Below are 13614 nucleotides of genomic sequence, written 5' to 3' on the forward strand. Positions count from 1 at the left end.
TAGTCGGGAGATTCATGAAATGGGTTTTCATGGCTGAGCAGCCACACACAAGCCTAAGATCAAAATGTGCAATGCCAAGTGTTGGCTGGAGTGGTGTACATCTGGAGCAGTGGAAACACATACTCTGGAGTGATGAATTCACCAATTGGCAGTCCGACGGACAAATCTGGATTTGACAGATGCCAGAAGTACACTAACTGCCCCAATGCATAGTGCCAACTGTAAAGGAATGGGGCTGTTTTTCATGGTTCGTGCTAGGCCCTGAGAAATCTTAACACTACAAAATACAATGACATTCTAGACGATTATGTGCTTCCAACCTTGTGGCAACAATTTGGGGAAGGTCCCTTTCCTGTTTCAGCATGACAAAAAAAAACAATCCTACTTATTCGAAGACAAGGGGGACTTGCTTCCACAAAGAGAGGTCCATACCGAAATGGTTTGTCGAGATCGGTGTGGAAGAAATTGACTGGCCTGCACAGAGCCCTGACCTCAACCCCATCGAACACCTTTGGGATGAATTGGAACGCTGACTGCGAGCCAGGCCTAATCACCCAACATTCGTGTCTGATCTCACTAATGCTCTTGTGGCTGAATGGAAGCAAGTCCCTGCAGTAATGTTCCAACATGTAGTGGAAAGCCTTCCCAGAAGACTGGAGGCTGTTGTAAGGGCAAAGGGGGGGGGCAACTCCATTTGGGAATGAGGTGTTCGACGAGCAGGTGTGCACATACTTTTGGTCATGTAGTGTATATGCAGACAGACAGACCTATTTTTAGGTCTCACTTCTAACTTTCCAATTCAAATGTTCCCTTCAGGGACAATAAAGGATATCATTCAGGGCTTGACATTAACTTTATTTAGTCACTTGTCTTCGGACAAGTAGGACTGTTTTTTTCACTGTCCCGCAAAAGAAGGTCTGTAACACCATTTTTACATCATTGTATGATGCAAGGAACCACTTCACAAAATATATGCATCACAATGTTTTTTTACTATAGAGTATCAGATCAAATGAAGGCTACACTCTGCCTTATTGGCTTCTTTGTCAAATCACATTGTATTTGTCACATACCCATGGTTAGTCTTTTTCAGTGGCTAAACCAACTAGGCTCGTAATTGAACAACTTTATTTGTATTTACAGATGGCATACAAGTTTGTTATTAAAGCACACAAAATGTCAAATGTTACACATGGCATTTCTGCCCCCGCCCCCAAAACAAAATAAACATTCAAATGCCTCTCCTGTGAAGTCGTGACTTCCTGAAGCAAGTCACACCTTGTTACATTAAAGCCTTATTCTAAAATGTATTAAATTGGGTTCTTTCCTCATCAATCTACACACAATGCCCAACAATGACAAAGCAAAAACAGGTTCAGAAATGTTTGCATATGTATTTAAAATAATAAAAACTTAAATAGTACATTTACATAAGTATTCAGACCCTTTACTCCGTACTTTGTTGAAGCACATTACAGCATTGAGTCTTCTTGGGTATGACACTACAAGTTCGGCACACCTGTATTTCGGGAGTTTCTCCCATTCTTCTCTGCAGATCCTCTCAAGCTCTGTCAGGTTGGATGGGGAGCGTCGCTGCACAGCTATTTTTAGGTCTCTCCAGAGATGTTAGATTGGGTTTACTGTAGAGGAACTCAAGTCCTTCTGTTCCTCACAATCAAATGCCGTCTGTATTATCTCCCAAGAGATTATTGGTTATTGTCGGGTATTGTCACTGCGGTGTATATCCCCCCTGCCCCCAAGCCGACACCACGACGGCCCTCAAGGAACTCCACTGGACTCTATGTAAACTGGAAATAAATCCGGAGGTTGCATTCATTGTAGCTGGGGATTTTAACAAAGCAAATTTGAGAACAAGCCTACCTAAATTCTATCAGCATATCGAATGTAGTACCCAGGCTGGCAAAACACTGGATCACTGCTACTCTAACTTCCGTGATGCATACAAGGCCCTCCCCAGCCTTCTGTTCGGCAAATCCGACCACGACTCAATTTTGCTTCTCCCCTCCTATAGGCAGAAACTCAAAAAGGATGTACCTGTGACTAGGACCATTCAACACTGGTCTGACCAATCAGAATCCACGCTTCAAGATTGTTTTGATCACGCAAACTTGGACATGTTCTGGGTAGCCTCAGAGAATAATATAGATTTATACGCTGATTCAGTGAGTTTATAAGGGAGTGCATTTGAGATGTTGTTCCCACTGTGACAATGAACCTTTCTAGCGCAGGGGAACCCCTCGACAACATTCCGCTGAAAAGAAAGCGCGCGAAATTCAAAAATATTTTTTAGAAATATGTAACTCACACATTAACAAGTCCAATACAGCAAATGAAAGATAAACATCTTGTTAATCTACCCACCGTGTCCGATTTCAAAAATGCTTTACAGCTATTGCACAACATATGATTATGTTAGATCACCGCCAAGTCGAAAAAACAAACAGCCATTTTTTCCAGCCATAGATAGGAGTCACAAAAAGCAGAAATATAGATAAGATTAATCACTAACCTTTGATGATCTTCATCAGATGACACTCATAGGACATCATGTTACACAATACATGTATGTTTTGTTCGATAATGTGCATATTTATATAAAAAAATATCAGTTTACATTGGTGCCTTACGTGCAGTAATGTTTAGATTCCAAAACATCCTGGGATTTTGCAGAAATACTCATAATAAAACATTGATAAAAAATACTAGTGTTATTCACAGAATTAAAGATAGACTTCTCCTTAATGCAACCGCTGTTTCAGATTTCAAAAAAACTTTACAGAATAAGCATAACCTGAGAACGGCGCTCAGAACCCAAAACAGCCAGAGGAATATCTGCCATTTTGGAATCAACAAAGTTAGAAACAAAACCATAAATATTCACTTACCTTTGATGATCTTCATTAGAAGGCACTCCCAGGAATCCCAGTTCGACAATAAATGACTTATTTGTTCCATAAAGTTCTATCATTTGTGTCCAAATAGCCACTTGTTGTTAGCGTGTTCAGCCCAGTAATCCATCTTCATGAGGCGCAGGCACTTCGTCCAGACAAAAACTTGAAAAGTTCCGTTACAGTCCTTTAGAAACATGTCAAACGATGTATGGAATCAATCGTTAGGATGTTAACATAAAACATCAATAATGTTCCAACCGGAGAATTCCTCTGTCTTCAGAGAAGCACTGGAACGAGAGGTAACTCAGTCGGGAGCGCGCGTCATGAGACCAAGGCTCTCTGCCAGACCACTGACTCAAAGAGGTCTCATGAGCCCCTCCATTATAGTAGAATCGGCATGCAAGTTTCAAAAGACGGTTGACATCTAGTGGAAGCCATAGGAAGTGCAACCTCATCCATATCTCAATGTGTCATCGGTAGGCCAAGCTTTGAAAAACTACAAACCTCAGATGTCCCACTTCCTGGTTGGATTTTTCTCAGGTTTTCGCCTGCCATATGAGTTCTGTTATACTCACAGACATCATTCAAATAGTTTAAGAATCTTCAGAGTGTTTTCTATCCAATAATAATATGCATATATTAGCATCTGAGAAAGAGTAGGAGGCAGTTCACTCTGGGCACGCTATTCATCCAAAAAGTGAAAATGCTGCCCCCTATCCCAAAAAGGTTAATACCTACCCTAAGCAGAAACTGGCATTCGCACAAAACTGAAAGCGCAAACCACCGCATGTAACGATGGAAAGATGACTGGGAATATGGCCGAAGACAAACAGTTATTCCCTCCGCAAGGCAATCAAACAAGCTAAACGTCAGTATAGGGACAAAGTGGAGTTGCAATTCAACGGCTCAGACATGAGATGTGTCGCATGGTCTACAGGCAATCACGGACTACAAAAGGAAAACCAGCCATGTCACGGACACCGACGTCTTGCTAACAGACAAACCTTCATTGCCTGCTTTGAGGATGATACAGTGTCACCGACGCGGCCTGCTACATTTACATTTACATTACATTTAAGTCATTTAGCAGACGCTCTTATCCAGAGCGACTTACAAATTGAAATTGCTACCAAGGACTGTGCCTCCCCTCTCCTTCTCCGTGGCCGACGTCAGTAAGACATTTAAACGTGTTAACCCTCGCAAGGCTGCCGGCCCAGACGGCATCTCTAGCCGAGTCCTCAGAACATGAGCAGACCAGCTGGCTGGTGTGTTTACAGACCAATCTTTCCCTATCCCAGTCTGCTGTCCCCACATGCTTCAAGATGGCCCCCATTGTTCCTGTAGCTAAGAAGGCAAAGGTAACTGAACTCAATGACTATCGCCCCATAGCACTCACTGCTGTCATCATGAAGTGCTTTGAGAGACTAATCAAGGATCATATCACCTCCACCTTAGATGTCACCATAGACCCACTTAAATTTGCATACCGCCCCAATAGGTCCACAGACGATGCAGTCGCCATCACACTGCCCTATCCCATCTGGACAAGAGGAATACCTATGTAAGAATGCTGTTCATTGACTACAGCTCAGCATTCAACACCATAGTACCCTTCAAGCTCATCATTAAGCTTGAGGCCCTGGGTCTGAACCCCGCCCTGTGCAACTGGGTCCTGGACTTCCTGATGGGCCACCCCCAGGTAGTGAAGGTAGGAAACAACATCTCCACTTTGCTGATCCTCAACACTGGGGACCCACAAAGATGCGTGCTCAGCCCTCTCCTGTACTCCCTGTTCACCCATGACTGTGTGGCCATGCACGCCTCCAACTCAATCATCAAGTTTACAGATGACACAATAGTAGTAGGCTTGATCACCAACAATGACAAAACAGCCTACAGGGAGAAGTTGAGGGCACTCGGAGTGTGGTGTCAGGAAAACAACCTCTCACTCAACTTTAACAAAACAGGCAGTTTTCTTTGGGCACGTCATTCAACCGGAAATTGAGAAAAAAGGGGCCTAGCCCTAAGAAGTTCTCACAAATGGACCTCTAGTAACTTTATTAATGATGTTTACATATCTTGTATGTCACTCATCCCAGATGTATATACTGTATTTTAAACCTTCTATTGCATCTCGTCCATGCCGGTCGGTCATGGCCCATCCACATATTTATATGTACAGTTGGAAGTTTACATAAGCTTTAATCACTCCAACCTAAGTGTGTTTTTCAACCACTCCACAAATGTCTTGTTGACAAACTATAGTTTTGGCAAGTCGGTTAGGTCATCTACTTTATGCATGACATAAGTCATTTTTCCAACAAATTGTTTAGACAGATTATTTCACTTATAATTCAGAAGTTAACATGCACAAAGTTGACTGTGCCTTTAAACAGCTTGGAAAATTCCAGAAAATAATTTCATGGCTTTAGAAGCTTCTGATAGGCTAATTGACATAATTTGAGTTAATTGGAGGTGTTCCTGTGGATGTATTACAAGGCCTACCTTCAGACTCAGTGCCTCTTTGCTTGATATCATGGGAAAATCAGCAAAGAACTCAGAAAAAAATTGAAGACCTCCACAAGTCTGGTTCATCCTTGGGGGCAATTTCCAAGGTACCTGAAGGTACCACGTTCATCTGTACAAACAATAGTACACCAGTATAAACACCATGGGACCACGCAGCCGTCATACCGCTCAGGCTGGAGACGCGTTGTCTCCTAGAGATGAACGTACTTTGGTGCGAAAAGTGCAAATCAATCCCAGAACAACAGCAAAGGACCTTGCGAAGATGCTGGAGGAAAGAGGTGCAAAAGTATCTACATCCACAGTAAAACGAGTCCTATATATCGACATAACCTGAAAGGCCGCTCAGCAAGGAAGAAGCCACTGCTCCAAAACCGCCATAACAAAGCCAGACTATGGTTTCCAACTGCACATGGGGACAAGAGAAATGTCCTCTGGTCTGATGAAACAAAAATAGAACTGATTGGCAATAATGACCATCGTTATGTTTGGAGGAAAAAGGGGGATGCCTGCAAGCCGAAGAACACCATCCCAGTGTTCTTCAGGAGGGACTGGTGCACTTCACAAAATATATGGCTTCATGGGGAAGGAAGATTATGTGGATATATTGAATCAACATCTCAAGACATCAGTCAGGAAGTTAAAGCTTGGTCGCAAATGGGTCTTCCAAATAGACAATGACCCCATGCACACTTCCAAAGTTGTGGCAAAATGGCTTACGGACAACAAAGTCAAGGTATTGGAGTGGCCATCACAAAGCCCTGATCTCAATCCCATAGAAAAACTGTGGGCAGAACTGAAAAAGCGTGTGCGAGCAAGGAGGCCTACAAACCTGACTCTGTTACACCAGCTCTTGTCAGTAGGAATGTAGGAAGTTATTGTGGGAAGCTTGTGGAAGGCTACCTGAAACAATTGACCCAAGTTAAACATTTTAAAGGCAATGCTACCAAATACTAACTGAGTGTATGTAAACTTCTGACCCACTGGGAATGTGATGAAAGAAATAAAAGCTGAAATAAATCCTTCTCTCTACTATTATTCTGACATGTCACATTCTTAAAATAAAGTGATGATCCTAACTGACCTAAGACATGGAATCTTTACTCAGATTAAATGTCAGGAATTGTGAAAAACTGAGTTTAAAATATTTGGCTAAGGTGTATGTAAACTTCCGACTTCAACTGTACATATTTTCATTCCATCCCTTTACTTTGTGTATTAGCTAGTTGTTGTGGAATTGTTAGATTACTTGTCGGAATTAGAAGCACAAGCATTTCGCTACACTCACAATAACATCTGCTAACCATGTGTATGTGACCAATAAAATTTGATTCTGCCACCACCATGCTTCACCGTAGGGATGGTGGCAGGTTTCCTCCAGACATGATGTTTGGTATTCAGGCCAAAGAGTTCAATCTGGGTTTCATCAGACCAGAGAATCTTTACTTCTCATGGTCTGAGAGTCGTTTAGGTGCCTTTTGGCAAACTCCAAGACGGCTGTCATGTGCCTTTTACTGAGGAGTGGCTTCCGTCTGGTCACTCTACCGTAAAGGCCTGATTGGTGGAGTGCTACAGAGATGGTTGTCCTTCTGGAAGGTTCTCGCAACTCCACAGAGGAACTCTGAAGCTCTGTCAGATTGACCATTGGGTTCTTGGTCACCTTCATGACCAAGGCCCTTCTCCCCCGATTCCTTAGTTTTGCCAGGCGGCCAGCTCTAGGAAGAGTCTTGATGGTTCCAAACTTCTTCCATTAAGAATGATGGAGGCCACTGTGTTCTTGGGTACCTTCAATGCTGCAGACATTTTTTTGGTACCCTTCCCCAGATCTGTGCCGACACAATGCTGTCTCAGAGCTCTATGAACAATTGCATCGACCTCATGGATTGGTTTTTGCTCTAACATGCACTGTCAACTCTGGAACCTTATATAGACAGGTGTGCGCCTTTACAAATCATGTCCAATAAATTGACTTTACCACAGGTGGACTCCAATCAAGTTGTAGAAACATCTCTAGGATGGTCAATGGAAACAAGATGGACCTGAACTCAATTTCAAATCTCATAGCAAAGGGTCTGAATACTTATTAATTTAATCCGTTTTAGAATGAGGCTGTAACGTAACAAAATGTGGGAAAGGGAAGGAGTCCCTTTTCCACATTTTGTTGTTACAGCCTGAATTTACAATAGATTAAATTGAAATTGTGTCACTGATCTCCACACAATACCCCATAATATCAAAGTGGAATTATGTTTTTAAAAATGTTTATATATTAATGAATGAAAAGCTGAAATGTCTTGAGTCAACAAATATTCAACATTGTTGTTATGGCAAGCATGAATAAATTCAGCATAAATTCAGGATTAAATAATAGCTTAACAAGAAACATAATAAATTGCATGGGTTCACTCTGTGTGCAATTATTGTGTTTAACTCTTGAATGACTATCCCATCTCTGTACCCCATAAAATGATCTGTAAGGTCCCTCAGTGAATTTTAAACACAGATCCAACCAGAAAGATCAGGGAGATTTTCCAATGCAAAGGAGTGAAAAGGAAGCCTGTACAGAATTAAAATATTCCAAAACACACATCCTGTTTGTAACAAGGCACTAAATACTGCAGAAAATATGGCAAAGAAATGTAGCTTTTGTCCTGAAAGTGGTATGTTTGGGGCAAATCCAACACGTCACTGAGTATATCTCTTCATATTTTCAGATCAAATCAAATCAAATTTTATTTGTCACATCCACATGGTTAGCAGATGTTAATGCGAGTGTAGCGAAATGCTTGTGCTTCTAGTTCTGACAATGCAGTAATAACCAACAAGTAATCTAACTAACAATTCCAAAACTACTGTCTTATACACACAAGTGTAAGGGGATAAAGAATATGTACATAAAGATATATGAATGAGTGATGGTACAGAGCAGCATAGGCAAGATACAGTAGATGGTATCGAGTACAGTATATACATATGAGATGAGTATGTAAACAAAGTGGCATAGTTAAAGTGGCTAGTGATACATGTATTACATAAAGATGCAGTAGATGATATAGAGTACAGTATATAAGTATACATTTGAGATGAATAATGTAGGGTATGTAAACATTATATTAGGTAGAATTGTTTAAAGTGGCTAGTGATATATTTGCCATCATTTGCCATCAATTCCCATTATTAAAGTGGCTGGAGTTGAGTCAGTGTGTTGGCAGCAGCCACTCAATGTTAGTGGTTGCTGTTTAACAGTCTGATGGCCTTGAGATAGAAGCTGTTTTTCAGTCTCTCTGTCCCAGCTTTGATGCACCTGTACTGACCTCGCCTTCTGGATGATAGCGGGGTGAACAGGCAGTGGCTCGGGTGGGTGTTGTCCTTGATGATCTTTATGGCCTTCCTGTAACATCAGGTGGTGTAGGTGTCCTGGAGGGCAGGTAGTTTGCCCCCGGTGATGCGTTGTGCAGACCTCACTACCCTCTGGAGAGCCTTACGGTTGTGGGCGGAGCAGTTGCCGTACCAAGCGGTGATACAGCCCGCCAGGATGCTCTCGATTGTGCATCTGTAGAAGTTTGTGAGTGCTTTTGGTGACAAGCCAAATTTCTTCAGCCTCCTGAGGTTGAAGAGGCGCTGCTGCGCCTTCTTCACGATGCTGTCTGTGTGGGTGGACCAATTCAGTTTGTCTGTGATGTGTATGCCGAGGAACTTAAAACTTACTACCCTCTCCACTACTGTTCCATCGATGTGGATTGGGGGTGTTCCCTCTGCTGTTTCCTGAAGTCCACAATCATCTCCTTAGTTTTGTTGACGTTGAGTGTGAGGTTATTTTCCTGACACCACACTCCGAGGGCCCTCACCTCCTCCCTGTAGGCTGTCTCGTCGTTGTTGGTAATCAAGCCTACCACTGTTGTGTCGTCCGCAAACTTGATGATTGAGTTGGAGGCGTGCGTGGCCACGCAGTCGTGGGTGAACAGGGAGTACAGGAGAGGGCTCAGAACGCACCCTTGTGGGGCCCCAGTGTTGAGGATGAGCGGGGTGGAGATGTTGTTGCCTACCGTCACCACCTAGGGGCGGCCCGTCAGGAAGTCCAGTACCCAGTTGCACAGGGCGGGGTCCAAGCATGATTGTGGCTGTATCATGTTTTGGGTTTGGGAGTTATTTAGGATTTAAAGAAACAGAAAAGAGCCAAGTCCAGGTATAATTCTAGAGGAAACCCTGGTTCAGTCTGCTTTCCAACAGACACTGGGAGACAAACTCAACTTTCAGGAGGATAATTACCTAAAACACAAAGCCAAATGTACACTGAGTGTACAAAACATAAGGAACACCTTCTTAATATTGAGCTGCATTCATTTTGCTCTCATACGGCATCTATTCGTCGAGGCGTGGACTCTACGAGGTGTCTAAAGAGTTCCACAAGGATGCTGGCCCATGTTGACGCCAATGCTTCCTAAAGTTGGCTGGATGTCCCTTGGGTGACAGTGGTGGTGGTGGTGGTAAAGACAAAAAGCTGAGGATAATGTTGTGTTGGCCCAACTCTGCGAAAAATCTCTCCCTCCAGCAGGTGGAATTTTTGCAATTTTCCACCCACCAAATTAGGAGTTTTGTATAGAGGTCAATGAGTGTCGGATTTGGTTAACAACATCAAATAAATGGCTTATTTGCTTTTATGTCATGCTTAAGTTGTTATGAGTGTACTGATTTAATTAGGGCACCTGGCATCCTGGCAACTTTGAGAATAAATATTATCAGTTGAACCTGGTCGTTACTTCATACCAATTTGTTCAAATATATGAACCACTGTTAGACGTGCAGATTCAGAAACATGTAGTTAGATTTTTATTGTCTTTAACAAAATTAAAATAAACTTTTAAATTGAACATTTACCTCAGGATCATCATCATAAAACATACACGACCCCTTGGTCAATGGTCAAAGGTCATTTGAAAAGCCACACCTACTACACCTCACCCTGATACCATATAAACTGGCCCATGAAGCAGACTGCCATTGTGTTCAAAGGTAAGTGAGTGAGTGTGTTTGGAGTTCAACATGTAGCCTAGCCTATGATACTTTACTTACGTCAATTTGATATGTAAACGCTTGTGCTGAAACTGTTTCAGGTTTCATTAATTCCTCAAAAAGGCCATCTATTCTACATAACTGCAGGAAAAATGGTGAGTTATTTTTAATTCAACATGACTGCTTTGTCATTTTTTTTTTAAATCTCGACTTGTGCTTCCCTGTGCTAATTTCCTGTTTTGTTCATATAGAATGTACATTCAGGATAAATGAGAACTGATAATGAGTTGTGAGATTTGTTGGAGGTGACAGTTTCTTCTCCTCCCAGCTTTAATGTCAGGATTTATGATTGCTGGGCTCAGTCCCCCCTTTTATAAATTATTGATCGACTAAGGAGTGTTTATCTCGACAGAGGGAGTGCATTTCCGTCCACATCGGCCAAGCAGGAGTCCAGATGGGCAATGCATGCTGGGAGTTGTATTGTCTGGAGCATGGTTTCCAGCCAGATGGGACCATCCATGCGAACACTGCTCCTCAATTGACTGACTCATCGTTTGGCACCTTCTTCAGTGAGACTGGGGCTGGGAAATATGTTCCCAGGGCCATCTTCTTAGATCTGGAGCCTACTGTTGTGGGTGAGGAAGCTGCATGTATAGTGGTGGCCTTAACCTGGTCTCAGATCTGTTGTGTGGTTTTGCTTACGCCTATGTTCATTGTCATTGAATGACCTTAAAGCGTTTTGAAGACTGCACAAACAGATCTGGGAGCAGGCTCTGTCTGCCCCAAATTGGTAAACAGTTCATGGTATGCATTTTGTAATGATTCAGTGTTTGTAGCCTTTGCTGCTGTTCTGTCCTGTGTGGTATAACATTGCCTTCTTATATTGTGTTCATATGTATGTCCATGATTTGTTGTAGATGAGATCAGGGCTGGCCACTACCGTCAGCTGTATCACCCTGAACAACTCATCAGTGGCAAGGAAGACGCTGCCAATAACTACGCTCGTGGCCATTACACCATCGGCAAGGAGATTGTGGACTCTGTCATGGACAGGATGCGTAAAATGGTGCGCTGCTGAATGTTTGCAGGGCCACTGCTGTTTACCATCCAGTTTAGAACTTTTAAATTGAAATCATTGACTGGTTAGCTTGGCTGAACTTTATCATAAACAATCTTATTTTTTGGGTTTAACTGCTGAATGTTTAGTTTAAATCTTTCAAAGCCCCAACATTGGGTGAATTACTAATGATTCCATGTCTTCTGTCATCAGGCTGACCAATGCACTGGACTACAAGGGTTCCTCATCTTCCATAGTTTTGGCGGTGGGACCGGCTCTGGTTTTACTTCCTTGTTGATGGAACGCCTGTCTGTGGATTACGGCAAGAAGTCCAAACTAGAATTCTCAGTCTACCCTGCTCCCCAGGTGTCCACAGCAGTGGTGGAGCCCTACAACTCCATCCTGACCACCCACACCACCCTGGAGCACTCTGACTGCTCTTTCATGGTGGACAACGAGGCCATCTTTGACATCTGCAAGCGTAACCTGGGAGTGGAGCGGCCATCTTACACCAACCTGAACCGCCTCATCGCCCAGATTGTCTCCTCCATCACAGCCTCCCTACGCTTCGATGGAGCTCTCAATGTAGACCTGACAGAGTTCCAGACCAACCTTGTGCCTTACCCCGTATCCACTTTCCCCTGGTCACCTATGCCCCCATCATCTCAGTAGAAAAGGCCTACCACGAGCAGCTCTCTGTCCCCGAGATCACCAACGCCTGCTTTGAGCCGGCTAACCAGATGGTGAAGTGTGATCCCAGACGCGGCAAGTACATGGCCTGCTGCTTGTTGTACCGCGGCGACGTGGTTCCCAAAGATGTCAACGCAGCCATCGCCAGCATCAAGACCCGGCGCAGCATCCAGTTTGTAGATTGGTGTCCCACTGGGTTCAAGGTGGGGATCAACTACCAACCGCCTACGGTGGTTCCTGGAGGAGACCAGGCCAAGGTCCAGAGGGCTGTGTGTATGCTGAGTAACACCACAGCCATCGCTGAGGCTTGGAGTCGTCTGGACCACAAGTTCGACCTGATGTATGCCAAGAGAGCCTTCGTGCACTGGTACGTGGGTGAGGGCATGGAGGAGGGGGAGTTCTCTGAGGCCAGAGAGGACATGGCTGCTCTGGAGAAGGACTATGAGGAGGTGGGGGCAGACTCTGGGGACGCCTGTGAGGACGAGGAGGATGAATACTAAATCTGTCAATCTTGTTCTCTTGAAAGGAACTCGTCCAAAGCAATTTTCAATAAAAACCAAATGCATTTGAATTCTTGTCTTTATGTATTACTCAGTTTACAGTATCAGATTCTAAATCAAATCAAATTTTATTTGTCACATACACATGGTTAGCAGATGTTAATGCGAGTGTAGCAAAATGCTTGTGCTTCTAGTTCCAATGCAGTAATAACCAACAATTCCAAAACTACTTTACACAAGTGAATATTCTTTATCCCTTTACACAAAGATATGAGTGATGGTACAGAGCGGCATAGGCAGGAGAATGTAAACAGTGGCTAGTGATACATGTAGACACCCTACATTATTTCTCATACGTATGTAAACATTAAGTAGCATTGTTTAAAGTAGCTAATATATTTTGCATCAATTCCCATTGACTGAACTCCAGCCACTTTAGTGTGTTGGTGGCTGTTTAACAGTCTGATGGCTTTGAGAGGTGTTTTTCATTCTCTGTCACGCCCTGGCCATAGTTTACTTTGTATGTTTTGGTTGGTCAGGGTGTGATCTGAGTGGGCATTCCATGTTGGATGTCTTGTCTATTTCTGTGTTTGGCCTGATATGGTTCTCAATCAGGGGCAGGTGTTAGTCATTGTCTCTGATTGGGAACCATATTTAGGTAGCCTGGGTTTCACTGTGTGTTTGTGGGTGATTGTTCCTGTGTCTGTGTTTTGCACCAGATAGGGCTGTTTAGGTTTTCACACGTTTGTTATTTTGTTTATTAGTGTATAGTTTTCTTTATTAAAATGAATAACAACCACGCTGCATTGTGTGCTTTCTCTTCCGGCGCCGACAGAGATGGCCGCCTCGCTTCGCGTTCCTAGGAAACTATGCAGTTTTTTTACGTGTTATTTCTTACATTAGTACCCCAGGTCAT

The 13614-nt window shown here is 43.2% G+C and overlaps 1 pseudogene; it reads left to right on the forward strand.

Annotated features, from left to right (window-relative positions):
* Nucleotides 1–10429: 10429 nt before the first annotated feature.
* LOC135548081 (tubulin alpha-8 chain-like) lies at nucleotides 10430–12769 on the forward strand (annotated as a pseudogene).
* The last annotated feature ends 845 nt before the right edge of the window (nucleotides 12770–13614 follow it).

This window comes from Oncorhynchus masou, chromosome 11, assembly GCF_036934945.1.
Source record: "Oncorhynchus masou masou isolate Uvic2021 chromosome 11, UVic_Omas_1.1, whole genome shotgun sequence".
NCBI classification, from domain to species: domain Eukaryota; kingdom Metazoa; phylum Chordata; class Actinopteri; order Salmoniformes; family Salmonidae; genus Oncorhynchus; species Oncorhynchus masou.